Source organism: Camellia sinensis, chromosome 14 (assembly GCF_055761805.1).
Source record: "Camellia sinensis isolate YWXY chromosome 14, ASM5576180v1, whole genome shotgun sequence".
NCBI lineage: Eukaryota > Viridiplantae > Streptophyta > Magnoliopsida > Ericales > Theaceae > Camellia > Camellia sinensis.
Window position 1 is genome coordinate 144672929 of NC_138974.1, and position 16103 is coordinate 144689031.

General features: G+C 42.3%; 1 pseudogene; it reads right to left on the reverse strand.

Moving 5' to 3' along the window:
• Positions 1 to 3192: 3192 nt before the first annotated feature.
• On the reverse strand, positions 3193 to 6136 carry LOC114280649 (uncharacterized; annotated as a pseudogene).
• Between the last annotated feature and the right edge of the window lie 9967 nt (positions 6137 to 16103).

Below are 16103 nucleotides of genomic sequence, written 5' to 3' on the forward strand. Positions count from 1 at the left end.
GCTTTTAGACTGCCGTTACCGAGCTTGGGTTTCATCCTTCTGCTTTCGACTCCGCTTTGTTTCTCAGATATACCTCAGCTGGTTTTGTTGCTCTCCTACTCTATGTGAATGATATGATCATCACTGGTTCTAACTCTTCTGCTATCTCTGAGGTCAAGCAACATCTCTTCCGCACCTTCGAAATGAAGGATCTGGGTCTATTGAGGTATTTTCTTAGTATTGAGGTTGCCTCTTCTCCAAAAAGCTATTTTCTGTCTTAGGCCAAGTATGCTAATGAGGTTATTCACCGTGCCGGTCTTACTGATACTGAGGTTTCTGATACAGCTTAATGTGAAGCTTAACTCTACTGATGGTGTCCCTCTAGATGATTCCACGGTCTATCTCGAGCTGGTGGGTTGTTTAGTTTGTTTGACTGTCACTCGCCCTGATCTTGCTTATGCTGTTCATGTGGTTAGTCAGTTCGTTTCTGCTCCTCGCTCTACCCATTGGGCTGCTTTGGTTCGTATTCTTCTCTATCTCCGAGGTACCATCTTTTAGGGCTTGCTATTGTCATCTACTTCCTCTTTAGACTTGGTGGCCTATGCTGATTCTGATTGGGCTGGTGATGTTATTGATCGCAAGTCCACCTCTGGTTTCTATATATTTCTTGACGGTTCCCTGATCTCTTGGAAAAGTAAGAGACAAACTGTTGTTGCTTGCTCTACTGCCGAAGCTGAGTACCGTGCTATGGCTCATGCTACTGCTGAGCTTGTTTGGCTTCGTTGTCTTCTCTCTGATTTGGGTGTACCTCAGTCTTATCCGACCTCTCTTTATTGTGACAATTGTAGTACTATTCAGATTGCCCACAATACTGTCTTCCATGAACGGACGAAACACATTGAGACTGATTGTCACTTTGTCTGACACCATCTACAGTCTGGCTCTATCTCACTTCCTTTTGTCTCCTCGGCTTTGCAACTTGCGGACTTCTTCACCAAGACTCACCCTATTGCTCGATTTCAGTTTCTTCTTAGCAAACTCTCAGTGTTTTCTGCTAAAACACCTTGAGTTTGAGTGGGGGTGTGAGAATATATATTGTATATATTGTATATTAGGAATTAGGTAATTTCCTTTTCTTTGTATTTCTTTTTTCTGTCATAGATTAGGGCTATATAATTGATGCACTCTTTGTAAACTTTTTACACAATTGAATATACAGTTTCATTCAGAAAACTTACAGGGAAAAGATGTTTCTTCTTCGCAGTTGTCTTGTGAGTAAAGTTCATGAATGGAATGTTACACGATGCCGTATTTTAGTCATACACTTGAAAAAAAAGAAACTTTTGGGATTCGAGGTCTATGTAAATGCTGTTAAGTCTCGTACTTACTGAAAACAATGTATGTATTTAGTGTTATTATGTCCTTAAACATAAAAAACGTGAGTTGTGGTTAAACTTAAAAACTCGAGGTGTGGTTTCCATAGTCCTTAACTTGCTTGTAGAATTATATATATAATACTCTGCAGAGTCTACTATTACTAGGAATGGATATTATCAGTATTATATGTGGTTGTGTGCTGTTTACTGAAATGGATATACATATGGTTTTGGATGGTATACTTTGGATGTGTTGATGTTTTGACTGAATACGGATCATTTAATTTTTTTCATAAGTGATCTTAGAGTGAATTTTTATATGGCTGAAATTTTATTTTTAAAGTGGCTATCAGTATTTTGTACCATCAATTTAGTACTATTGTACTCAATTTTTGTAAAATTGAATTTCAATTATACAAAAAATTACTATAGAAGATCCGGATTAGTTTTGACTTGCCTTGGTGTGGGTATGAGCTGATTGCGTGTGCTTTCCTGTTCCGCGTTTTGATTATTTCATGCCCGATTTTCACATTCTAAATAGTTTGAAACTGCAGGATGAATTTTTAATCCTATTTATTAAATGGGTCATACATACGAATTGTCATTGAGGCCCTACCTGGTATACATTTGAAATATATATAATATATACATATATGTATTAGTGTGAGTAGTACATATATAATATATATAATTTTATTTTTGTTGAAATCAAAAATATTCTTAAGAAAGAAAAAATACTCGTCCAAAATTTGAACTTAAAAGATGTAATGAGTAAATGTTTATGTCATGTAAATTACAAAACTATCAATTTTTGTGAATTTTATAATGAAAAAAAGTTTAATATCTTTAATACATAATATGTGTCTGTTGAGAAGGGTATATCAGTCAGTGGCCAACGTCACCTATGTGACTGAGGTCCACTAAGGGTTAAACCATGTCCACAATCGGTTAAAAAGAAATCACATGGATTTTAATTTGTAATGGTAATCGCCGCAGCAAGAATTTTCCATGTTGGACCAGTTCAATTTAACTTCCCACCCACTAAACGAGAAAAGAAATTGTGAAAAATTCCCAAGTCAATACCTTAGGGAAATAAGAGGGAATGATTCCATCTGATCTAAGGAAAGTAGAGGAATCTATGTAACAAAGTCTCCCGTTATGTAAATTTGAATACCTTTTTCTCTCTGGTTCAAAAAATTAAATTAAATTAAAGAGATGCATAGATTGCTCAAGTGCAAAAGTAGCGACTACCTTCTTTTTTTTTTTTTTGAACAGGTAGCGACTAGCTTATTCCACTCAAAAATATTTGCTTGCATAACAGGTCAGTAAATTAGTATGTAACCTGCTTTATAGTCATGTGAGTTGAAGCACTAAAGACTTCATTCAATTTTAACTTATGTGACTAAATGCAAAAAGGAAACCACGAAATGAGCCCTGATTTCCAGAAACATCTCTGCTTTCAACACAACATTACTAGTTGAAAATGGCATCAATCTTCACACAGTCTTCCCACCCACTAAACGAGAAAATAAATTGTGAAAAATTCCCAAGTCAATACCTTAGGGAAATAAGAGGGAATGATTCCATCTGATCTAAGGGTTTGGTTTGACTATGTTCACTTGAGTTGCCTGACTGTCCATGAAACATTGAAACATATATGATAGATATGATGGTAGTTGGTCAATATCTTGTCTTGCAGCACCCTCCTGTACCCCTATGTGAATACATATGCAGTACAACTCCTAGTAATAGTGTTCTAACTTCTATCATCGTAGTTAAGCCATTAAGTCTTTGCATGTTTCTTGAAGTGTTTTGAGATGTCAAAGATACACAAAAATTAATGAATAAAAGAATTTATGACTAAAAGTAGCAGAGACACCATACCTCCATCATTAAAGAGAAGCTTTAAGACCTCTCCAGCCACATCTGACTGCTCAACAAATGTCCAAAAAGAAATAGTCATGGGCAACATCTATCACGAAGGCAAAGAGATATTCAATGGAGCTTCAACCAAAAGCTTACCTTCGCAGGAAGTTCAGTGCCAAACTGATCCACAGAGCCTATCACCTGTCCTTCTTTGATTACATCACCCTAAATCAATTATTAGCTGAAAACGGTTAGTTTTTTTTTGGCCATCTTGAACTCCACATTCCTTGAAAATTCACTTTATTTTATTTTGTTCTATTTTATTTTCATGTATTCAGAATGACAGCATTCCTTCTAGAAATAAAAGCTAATTGTAGATACTAGTTGCTCAATTTTAATTATTCAATGTCATTCAATTGCTAAAAGGTACTGACGGTCTCAAAATATAGAACATAGATAGGTGAACCGACAAATTTGGAAACTTGAAAAACTTGAATTTCAGAAGGCCAAACATAAAATGTTGCAGCCAAAGCACTAAGAAGTGACGGGTTGGGTTAGGGGTTTCAATCTCTCTACTCATAATGATCCTAAAGAAACATAAATTACAATCACGACCTCTTTGCAAATAGGAGGTTGCTTCTTTGCTTTCCATGTTCTGCCCCTTCGGAATGAGCCAACCTATGAGAAAGGGAAAGTGGACTACATTAATAACTTTTCCACAAATACTAGAAGGCAAATGCTCCAGCAATACATACCGTTGGAGATGACATAAGAACATATCCACTAGCTCCAGAAGCCTCCAATGCTGCTAACTTCGTTGATTTTTCTACCGAAACATTTGTAAATGGACTGATTTTTTCTGTATACAGGATTTTGGCGGTGAAGTTGGTGCGGAAGCAGGGGCTGATTCAATCATCGATTTGCTGGGAATAGGTGGTGATATGGTTGGAAAAACAACAGGCATGGGAGCATTTGCGGCGCCAATATTCCGCTTCAGATGCATTTCAAAGTCTCCAACCTATCACAAAGCAACTAATGTTTGGTCAAATATAATATACACATTCATACATCCAAGAACTATTAATGGCCAGGACAAGCATCTGTGTCATATTTTTAAGTTCAGAAGGAAGACTCCCATCTCATTCATTTAAATGGAGTGCTATACACTGCAGGAAATTCGGCATTTAGCGGCATTTAATTCTTTTTGTGACGCTTAGTATCAAACACCGAAGACGCGACCGTCGCTGTAGCCTTATGGCGCTTAAGAAACGCTGTTATATTATAATCCCGGTGTTTTAAAAATGCCATCATAGATGTCTTTATATTTTAAAATTCTAACCTGGCATTTGAAAAATGCCGTTATAGATATATATATATATTATATATATTTGAAATTTCCAACGGTGGCGTTTTAAAAATGCCGTTATAGCCTTTTTTTTTTTTTTTTTTTTTGTTTGGAAATTATGCTAATTCTATGTGATTGAACTAAAAATATACCTGTAATAATGATAAAAAATAGCAATAATATAGATAAAAATTTGCTACTATTTCAATATATTGACTAAATGTAGGTAAACACTGCATGATTGTTCTAAACCAAAATAAGGCAACAAACCTGTCAAATGACAAATTCAACAAGCAGATTATCATAAATTTCAACAGAGCTTCCACATAAATTTTCATTCAACAAACAAACAACCATAGGAATATCATAACCATTTGTGTTATAGGACAGAGATAGGAGTCTCTTGGAAGAGAATTCAAATTTTGCATGGTCAGGAAACTGAATTCCACAGGTTCAATATGACCTGATTATGCCCCTTGAAAACTTGACATGTTGTCATACTTGCTGTGGTGATATATTTTCTGAGTCCCAACACGTGGCATGGTGACGCCGACGTGTCAGTCGAAGTGCCACGTGTCCAGATTGTGGCGCCGAGGTTATCTCGGTAAGGCCGAGGTTATCTCCGAAGATATCGGAATCCGAGATAAAAGGATAAAAGATAAGGGACAGGAGTCCTAGAGTAAAGAGAAGACTTAGCCAAGATAAGGATAAAACTCTTAGGGAGTTTATCTTTATCTCTTGAAGAGTCCAAAGTTAGTATAGACTTGGATTGGGTAAACTATAAAAGAGAGGCACCCCCATGGGTCTAAGGTATGTAATTTATGTTTTGAGCAATAAGTTTAGCACTTGATTATCTTTGAGAGATATACTGACTTGATCGTCGGAGTGCCCCTGGGTGGAAGAACCACCGCCGGAGCCTTTTTCTTTCTATTTCAGGTTTACTGAAGCCATCTATTCTGCCGGTGCTCTCCAGCTGATTACTAGGCGGGCAGTGTGGTCAGATTTTCACCCACACAATTTGGCGCCGTCTGTGGGAAACTTAGAAGAATAGATGGCCAGTAACGGACAGAGAGAAAACATTGGGGGCGACACTCCTATTGGAAGTGGCAGACCAATCGACCTTGACGTTGAAGGGGACAACCACAATGCAGAAACCCGTGACCAGGGTCACAGAGAGGAAGACGTCGGCCAGGAGGGCAACACTTCGAAGAAGACAGACCAAGGCAAGTACTACAATGAAGATAACCTCCAGGTATGGAGAGACAGGTGCCTACGGAGGGATGAGGAAGTAAAAGACTTGGCAAACAAATTGACAGACCTACAGTCAGTAGTAAACTTCATGATGCAGAATAATGTCATGCAGCCACCATACCCGCTGCAGGACACGCCGATGCTCGCAACTAATACACAGAAAAGGGGAAGAAGAGAAATCCCCGAAGTCCCTCAGCACACCAAGAGTGGGAGGCACTCTCACCGACCTTCCAGGGAAGCTGGATGAGAGGAGCCAAGACGAGAAGAGTCCTGAAGGACGTATCAGACAAAGGACCAAGAGCCCAAAGAACATCGGCATGTTCAAGGGCAAGCGCTCTGCTTTGACACAACACATGAAGGGAGGTCAAAACGAGCCCACCACGAGGCTGAAAGTAGTGTGCCGAAGAGATTGAAATCGAGAGATAGCCGAGCTCCAGGAAGGAGTAAAGAAGACTTGAGGGATTACCTCAAAAGAAAGCAACAGAATGTTGAAGCCGAGGTAACTTCCCCAGATAAGCCGAGGGCGCCATTCTCAGTGGAACTGGACAAATTTGAAGCGCCAAAGAGATTCAGTATGCCGAGGTTCCAAATTTATGATGGTAAGTCATATCCCAACTTTCATGTTGGACTATACTTGAATTCAATGGCATTATATAGTGGGAACGAGCCGTTGCTCTGCAAAGTATTCCCCTCATCCTTTGGGGAAATTGCATCCGATTGGTTCCATAAACTACCGAATGGAAGTGTAAAGACGTGGGAAGGTCTGGCCGAGATGTTTGTGGCCAGATTTGTGACAAACAAACTATAGCCATTAAGGGTGGACGCATTGATGGCTCTGAAGATCAGCAAAGACGAAGGCCTTAGGGCCTACGCAAAAAGGTACTACGAGGTGTTCAATCGAATACCTGATTGCAACCAAGAGGTGGCGGTTGTGTCCTTCAAGAACGGCCTAAAGGATGACTGCCCGTTACGGAAATCTTTGGCAAAGACATTGGCAAAAAGCATGGAGGAACTCATGGCGAGAATAGAGAAATACGCAAGAGCCGAGGAGGATACGTCGGGAAATAAAGAAACGAAGCAGGAAAAAGGAAACGGCTCGCCGAAGCGAAGTCGAGGTAACAATGGATCAAGCAAACAAGAAACGGAACTAAGGGCTAAACAGGCGGTAACGACTGTGTTCCGAATCCCATTACACAAAGTTCTGGATCAAATACGAAATCAGTCCTATTTCAGGGCACCGGTAAGAACACCAGGGGAATTTATGGGCAGAAACGTTGGTAGGCGCTGCGCTTACCATAATGAAGAAGGGCACCCAACTCAGGGCTGCAGAGCCCTAAAAGCACACTTAGAAGACTCGGTAAGGCAAGGACATCTAAGGGACCTTATCGATGAGGCCAGAACTAGAGAAGAACAGGCAAGATTGCCTCAAGCACCAGCAGCACCGCCACCCCCAGCACAACAACCACTGACAGGAGGACCACGGGTGGTTAATGTAATCCACTCAAAGGTGAACGAAAACGACATACGAGGGGAGACCCAGAGGGTAAAACAACTGCCCCCAATGATAGCCTTCACTGAAGCTGACCTAGAGATGGTCCAGCATCCGCACAATGATGCCTTGGTAGTATCCCTTCAGGTTGGGGAGTGCCAAGTAAAGCGCATCCTGATTGATCAAGGCAGCTCCTGCGACATCATGTATGTCAGATGTTACAAGGAGCTGGGCCTTCATCCTGACGACCTAGAGCAATCCAGCAGCCCGATGGTCGGCTTCAATGGAACGCCGACATGGCCACTAGGCGCAGCAAGCGTGGAGGCAGAAGCTGGTACTAAGAAGATCAAGATAGAATTTATGGTGATTGACACACCCTCTCCATATAACATCATCTTGGGAAGGCCATGGTTGCATGCAATGGGGGCAGTTCCCTCAACGTTGCATCAACTACTGCGGTTCCCAACAGAGCATGGGATTGAAGAAATCAGAGGAGATCAACTACAGGCAAAAAGTTGCTCCATGGCAGCAATGAAGTCTACCTGCTGCGTGCGAGAGCCAAAGAAGGCTGAAATTGAAGATGAGGACGTGGAGGTCCTAGAAGACGTCGGCAAAGAGCCAGCCGAGAAAAGTGAAGAGACGCTAAAAAAAATCCTCGTCCAGGATGGGAATGAAGAACGGTTCTTTCTTCTCGGCTCAAGCTTAGCCGAAGAAGAGGAGAAAGAGTTGGAAACTTTTCTGAGAGCCAACATTGAGGTGTTCGCCTGGACACCTTACGAAATGCCTGGCATTGACCCCGAGGTCACTTGCCACAGACTGAATGTCGACAGGTCGGCAAAACCTGTGATTCAACGAGCCAGAAGACCGACGTTGATGCACGTTGAAGCAGTAGAAGAAGAAGTAGACAGACTTCTGGAAGCCAGGGCCATCCGAGAAGTTCACTACCCGACATGGCTGTCTAACACAGTAGTGGTGAAGAAGAAGAATGGTAAATGGCGGGTCTGTGTAGATTTTACAAGCCTGGACAAAGCTTGTCCCAAAGACTGCTTTCCTCTACCCAAGATTGACCGGTTGGTAGATGCCACATTTGGACATGGAAGGATGAGCTTCCTGGACGCTTACAGAGGAAACCACCAGATAGCCATGTACCCCCCAGACGAAGAGAAGACAGCGTTTATCACTCCAAAAGGCCTGTACTGTTACAGAGTGATGCCTTTTGGGTTGAAAAACGCAGGAGCAACTTACCAGAGACTGGTAACCAAAATGTTCAAACACCTAATTGGCCAAACAGTAGAAGTCTACATCGATGACATGGTCGTGAAGACCAAGGAGCCTAAGAGTCATCTTGCCGACCTAAAAGAGGTATTCGATATCCTCAAAACATATTGGCTCCGACTCAACGCATCAAAGTGCGCGTTTGGAGTTGGATCTGGTAAATTTCTGGGGTACCTGGTGACAAGGAAGGGCATAGAGGCCATCCCAGATCAGATCAAGGCCATCTTAGACATACAGAGCTTAACATCGGCAAAATAGGTGCAAATGCTTACCGGAAGGGCCGCAGCCCTAAACAGATTCATCAGCAGAAGCTCAGATAAGTGCAGACCCTTCTTCAACCTGATGAAAAAAGCCACAGACTTCCTGTGGACAGAAGAATACGAAGCCGCTTTGACCGACCTGAAGAAATATCTGACCACGGCTCCGGTCCTCTCGACACTTGAACCTGGGGAAGAGCTGTTTTTGTACTTAGCTGTGTCAGAACACGCAGTAAGTGCAGTGCTAATCTGAGACGAACAAGGAGAACAAAAGGCTGTTTATTATGTAAGTAAAACTTTGGCCGATACAGAAACAAGGTATCTTCCACTAGAGAAATTGATGCTGGCCTTAGTAATGGCCTCGAAAAAATTGAACCATTACTTTCAGGCGCACAAGATCGTGGTACTCACTGAACACCCACTGAAATCCCTTTTGTAACAAGGAGACTTAACAGGAAGAATTGCAAAATGGGCAGTTGCCTTGGGCCAATATGACCTGGAGTTCAGGCCCAGAACAGCAATAAAGGGCCAAGTTTGGCCGACTTCGTGGCCGAGTTCACGTCAGAAACCGTCGAACATCAGGCTTCGTTGAGCCAGGATGAGCATTGTCCCAGCAGGCAAGGAGAATCCCAGCCTAAGGCAAAAGAGCAAAAGAAGGAAAAATTCAGACCCTGCAGCATCTACATCGGCGACTCATTCAGACTGTTTATCGATAGAAGTTCGAACCGACAAGGAGCGGGGGCAGGAGTACTGCTGATATCTCCAAATAGAGAAATAATAGAACAGTCCATCCATTTGGGGTTCAAGGCCTCAAACAATGAAGCGGAATACGAAGCATTAATTGCAGGGCTAAAACTGGCAGCAGCAGTAGAAGCAGATGAGGTAATTGTTTTTTGTGATTCACAGCTTATTGTTAACCAATCAATAGGAGAATTTGCAGCCAGAGACGAAAGGATGTCGGCATATGCAAAAGAGGTCATCAAATTAGCAGCCCTATTTCAGAACTGCCGACTACTCCAAGTCAGCTGAGATGACAACACCCACGCCGACGCGTTGGCTAACCTGGCAAGTTCAATGCAGACTAGAAAAACAAGGACAATTGTGATCGACTATATGTCGGGCCCGAGCATAGAACCACAGAGCACAGAGCAAGAAGCAATATGCGTGGACTTGGGACCAAGCTGGATGGATGCAATCGTTGCATTCCTAAAAGAGGGAAAGCTGCCAGAAGACCATAAGGAAGCACATAAAGTTAGATTGAAATCGGTAAGATTCAGTCTGACAGCAGATGGACACCTCTACAGAAGGTCCTTCACTGGACCGCTTTTAAGGTGCGTACACCCTTTGCAGGTTGAAGATTTTTTATACGAAATTCATGAAGGAATTTGTGGAAGCCATGGTGGGGGCAGATCTTTAGCCCACAGGGCTATTATCCAGGGGTATTGGTGGTCCTACATGCAAAAGGATGCTGAAGCCTACGTGAAGAAGTGTGAACAATGCCAAAGGTTTGCACCTTTGATACATCAGCCAGCAGCTGACCTGAACCCAGTATCCAGCCCTTGGCCGTTTGCCCAATGGGGCATGGATCTTGTTGGATAACTTCCCCAAGCAACTGGGCAGAGAAAATACTTGCTGGTAGCGACAGATTACTTTACGAAGTGGATAGAGGCAGAACCTGTTGCCAAAATCCGAGATGTGGACGTCAAGAACTTTATATGGAAAAACATCATCACCAGATTTGGCATTCCAAGAGCAATAGTTGCCGATAATGGAACACAGTTTGACAGCAAACTCATTAAGAACTTTTGTGCGAAATTCAAGATCAAGAATTACTTTTCAACACCAAGTTTTCCCCAAAGTAATGGGCAAGCAGAAGCATCCAACAAAGTAATTTTGGATGGAATAAAAAAGAGGCTGCAGGCAGCAAAAGGAAAGTGGGTAGACGAATTACCCAACGTGCTTTGGGCATATCGGACTACGCCGAGAAGATCAATAGGGGAATCCCCCTTTGCCATGGCTTATGGCACAAAAGCAGTCATCCCATTGGAGATCGGCATCCCAGGGATCAGGACCCAGGGAGTAGAGAATGGCACCAATGACATACTCTTAGTCCGAGATCTGGATCTTTTGGAAGAACGAAGAGAGAAAGCTGCAATTCAGCTCACAGTATACCAGCAACAGCTTGCCAGAGCTTACAACAAGAAGGTCAATCCAAGAGATTTTCAAGTCGGCGACCTAGTCCTGAGAAAAGTCGTCGGCAATAAGAAGGATCCCAGAGAGGGCAAGCTTGGCCCAAACTGGGAAGGACCCTACAGAGTTACTTCAGTATTAGGCAATGGAGCTTATCGACTTGAAGATAACAAGGGCAAAGCACTGCCAAGACCTTGGAACACTTACAATTTGAAATTCTTTTATCATTAAAGGTTCCTTGTTCTTTTTTTACCGACATCATCAATAAAGTTTTAGCAGAATTTTTCAAAGACTTGTACATAGTGATTGTTTCTGAATAATGAGAACCCAAGTGGAACTCAGGTTCACATTGGGGGCAGAGAGAAGACAGAGATGATTCCTTATCTTCACTTGTTGAAATTTGTAGCAATTTACAAGTTGAAGTTAAGCTGATTCCTTATCTTCACTTGTTGAAATTTGTAGCAATTTACAAATCTTCCTTATCTTCACTTGTTGAAATTTGTAGCAATTTACAAGTCGGAGTTAAGCGGAGATAATTCCTTATCTTCACTTGTTGAAATTTGTAGCAATTTACAAGTCGGAGTTAAGCCGAGATTATTCCTTATATTCACTTGTTGAAATTTGTAGCAATTTACAAGTCGGAGTTAAGCCGAGATAATTCCTTATCTTCACTTGTTGAATTTTGTAGCAATTTACAAAGTTAAAGATAAGCCGAGATAATTCTTTATCTTCACTTGTTGAAATTTGTAGCAATTTACAAGTCGGAGTTAAGCCAAGATTATTCCTTATCTTCACTTGTTTAAATTTGTTGTAATTTACAAGTCGAAGTTAAGCCGAGATAATTCCGTATCTTCACTTGTTGAATTTTGTAGCAATTTACAAAGTTAAAGATAAGCCAAGATAATTCCTTATCTTCATCTGTTGAAATTTGCAGCAATTTACAAGTTGAAGTTAAGCCGAGATTACTGTTTCTCTTCGCTTGTTTGAATTCATAGTAATTTACAAGTTAAAGCAAAGCCGAGATTATTGCTTAAACACTTGCGGCAATCTACAGGTTGATTAAACCAAAGAAGATGCTTAACACTTGTTGAAATTTGTAGCAATTTACAAGGTAACGTTAAGCCGACATATGATCATCTGTTGAAATTTGCAGCAATTTACAGGTTAAGAAAAAAGCTAAGTATGTTGTTTAAACACTTGTTGAAACTTGAGAAAAAGTTTGCAAAGTTAACATTGCGTAGTATATGTTTCACACTTGTTAGAATTTCTGAAAAGTTTGCAGGTCAGTATCTTGCCGAAGTTAAGCTTGTAGTTATTATACCTGAGATATGTGACCCCGAGAAGATTGCCCAAAAGTGGCAAAATATGAAAGGCATGCAAAATATTCCAAGTATACAACCATGCAGCAGCAAATCAAGAGAAATTAAAAGATTAAAGCATCCATAGAAAAACAATGGCAGTTATGTACAGAAGACGGCACTACGGCCTACCAGAAGTAAATTGTTTCGAAGTAACAAAGAAATGAACATCGGCCATGAAAGGAAGCTTACATCGTCCAGAAAACAAAACAAAGTACAAGGGTGCAAAAGAAAAAACATGAAAGTTAAGACTTTTCAGCATCAGCAACAGGCTGGATCTGAACCTCAGAAGTCTCCTGAAGAGATACCTCGGCTTCCTTATCTGCGGCAATCTCGGCGTCAATCTCAGCAAGGGTTTCATCAACGCTCTTGCCGACTTGAGGAATATCGGATGAACCCTGTTCTGGGGTAGCCTCCTTCATAGCTTCATCACCATCATCCTTTTGAGTCAGGTCCAAGACCTGCTCATTCAGAGAAGGAGACTTAGCCGCAACGGCCTCCTTGGATTTCCTTACCAAGGCCTCATTATCATCCTTGTCCTCATCCTCGGATTCAGACTCAGATTCATCTTCAGCTTGGCTTGGCGGAGGAGGTGGAGGAAATGGAAGAGGAAGAGCGTCGACTTAGCGCAGTGGCGAATCATCAGGAATGTTAAGTTTTTTGGCGAGGGACATCCAACCAAGGGAGAAGCCCTTGTTGCATGCCTGCCTGACTTGAAGTTTGTATTCCTCAGCGACGTAGGCCATGCCCTGGGCGTAAGCCTTCTCATCAACTTCCTTGATTTCGGCTTCTTTAGTGGCCAGAGCCTTCTGAAGCTCCTTCTCCACCTGGGCCGTTTTTGACTCGAACTCCTTCTTTTCAACCTCGGCAACTTTTCTGATAGCCTCAGCAGACTCCGCTTTTTCTTCGACTATCTGTTGGGCCTTAGTGGCAGCCTCGGCCTAATCTTCCAGCCTCTTCATCTGTTGTGGAAGACCTTTGTTAGTCTTCTGAAGGGCAGAAAACTCCTTCATCTTGGTCATCCTTTCCCGATTCTTAAAAGATTGCATTGAAAACGAATGGACATACTGGATGGCCTGAAAGAAAACAGAAGCGTTAGAAAATATTTGAAGTATGAAACAGAAAGGAAGTCAAAGGTTCAAAGCAGGAACACTTACTTGAACGGAGTGCTGGAGCATTAAAGCGTAGTTCGCATACTCACTGTACTCAGCATTTCGCTCCAGGTCCCCTGGAAGGAGAAGAGCGGTGCTGAGGGCGACGCCGACATTAATGTCGTCGGCGCTTTCACTAGACATGATTGGCCTGTCCTCCAAAGTAATCTTGGGGGCCCAGGGGACGTCTGATTTTTTGGACCCCGAAGTAGTAGCTGAAGCCGACCTCGGCTTCTTTGACTGTGTAGACTTAGAAGGTTGGGCCTCAGCAGACCTTTTTGCAGAAGCAGAAGCAGTTTTTTTACTCTCAGCCAATTGTGAGATGGGCAGAGCATTCTCAGCCTCAACCTCAGTGGCTTTGGCCTTAGACTGAGCCTTTTTGATTCTTTTTGGCCTTGGTGGGGGCATGGGTTGATTCGGAACAGCATCAGCGTTGGCCGGTAGATCGGCTAAGAGATCTTAGGTAACAGGTTTCGGGCGACCCATCTCAGCAGTTTTGATAAGTCGTCGCCGACGTTTTCTTTCCGGTATTAGGATTAAGTATGGAGCTGAAGTAGATGGCAGATCAGCTGGGTCAGAAGTGGATCCTTGGTCTGCTCGTGATGTGGAAGCAGTGGGAAGTGTTGTGGCAGAAGGTGGAGAAAGACTCTTCTTCTTCTTCCTCGGGACGTCGGGCAGAGTGGATTTGTACGTCGGTATAAAGTTTAATACTAGGGGGGCTCTGCGTTTTTCGATTGGAAGATCTAGGAGTTTCTTTAAACCTTTGCCTGGAAAGTAGGATTGGCGGAAGCTTTTCGGTGGCTGATGAAGATCTGCAAGACAAAACAAACAGACATTAGAAAAAGAAAGTATTGAAGACTCTTTAACTGTTCGAGGAAGAGGGTAAATATGGACATCTTCATCTGGGCCGAACTCCCAATTTCCCGAAGCAATAACGTAGTCGTCCCCAGCCCCCTTGTTGGAGTCTGGAAGGTCGGCTACGATTTTGAATTTAGTGGACCTCGGCTTGAGGTGATAGACGTAGCCTTTTTCCTTCAGGTTAAAGGGGCACATGGTGTAACAATACTGGATGTCGGCAAGGGTTATCCTAACGTTCTCCTGCCTAGCTAAAACTATGATGCCATTGATCACTCGATAAGAGTTTATGGCAAGTTGCATAGGGTTCAACTTGTAAAAGTGAAGATTTTCGCGAAAAAGAATGTTAAGTGGGAGCTGGAGTCCGCACTCAGTAAAAGCTACTATGGGAAAGGGCATTGAGTCATCTGTGGGCATGATGGAGTTGTTATCTCCAGCCAGCCTCAGATGGACATCGGCAGGAATAGAGAACTCCTGCCTAAAGTACTCAAGTTTGGTTGGGGTATCTACCCTATGTCTCCACATACCCATAACGTCGGCCTAAAATCAGAGGGCTAGGTTTCAGAAAGAAGATGCTCTTAATAGGATTATCGGACCTCGGCGAAACCCTAGGTATATGCCGGTAAGGATTGTTTCAGTTTTTTCCTAAGAATTGATAGGTTCTATAAACAAAACCCAAACCTAAATCTATGAAGGCAAAGATTGAAAGCAAAAATTGAAGGCAGAGATCTGGAAAACAACATAGGAAACAAGAAACCAGAACGCAGGTTCAGAATGACAAACAGAAATGGGGTTCTCAAAAGCATAAGGAAAACAAGAACTACAGAGCCAAGAACAATGGCAAAAATGCAATAAAGTGATGCGACGGTGCATGTGTTCAAGATATGGGCAAAGGCCAAATCAAAGAGTAAACACATTCAGATGAATGATTCACAAGATAGATGTTTGAGCAAGGCAGTAAATAACAGGAGATTCCATAAATGGTCAAATCAGAAGGAACAGTTGCTTACCAGAAAATATGAAGCCGATGTAAGGACTGCCGAAATCAATCGGTAGTTACAGATGTGGCAGAACGACAGAAATTTCACCAGGAAGACAAACACAGAACTTGGAAGCTTTAGCAATGGCGGATTCGAGAGAAAAAGCAAGAAAATCAAAGCGCAAAGTGAAGAGGTGAGAGAAAGGGGGAAAATTTTGTCAAAAACCAAAAACAGCGGCAAAAGGGTAATTAATGCGCCTGGGGCAGCGCATACGTCAGGCGGCGTGCGCAGAAAAAACGTGGTTTATGGGCGCGTCACAAACACAGACCAATAAGGTGAAAACACGTGAGAGAAACGGTTGAGTAAAAGATGCGTGATAGCTCACACATATGAAGAAGTTCATTGGAATTATTGTTCTCCGAAGAGAACATGTCGGCTTGAAATAAATGATATCGGCTGAAGAGTTTTGTAAGCCAATATACAGAAAGAGATATCGGTATAGGTTCCATCACCTCAGAATGCCGAGGTAATAGAACCTAGGGGGCAGTCGTGGTGATATATTTTCTGAGTCCCAACACGTGGCATGGTGATGCCGACGTGTCAGCCGAAGTGCCACGTGTCCAGATTGTGGCGCCGAGGTTATCTCGGTAAGGCCGAGGTTATCTCCGAAGATATCGGAATCCGAGATAAAAGGATAAAGATAAGGGACAGGAGTCCTAGAGTAAAGAGAA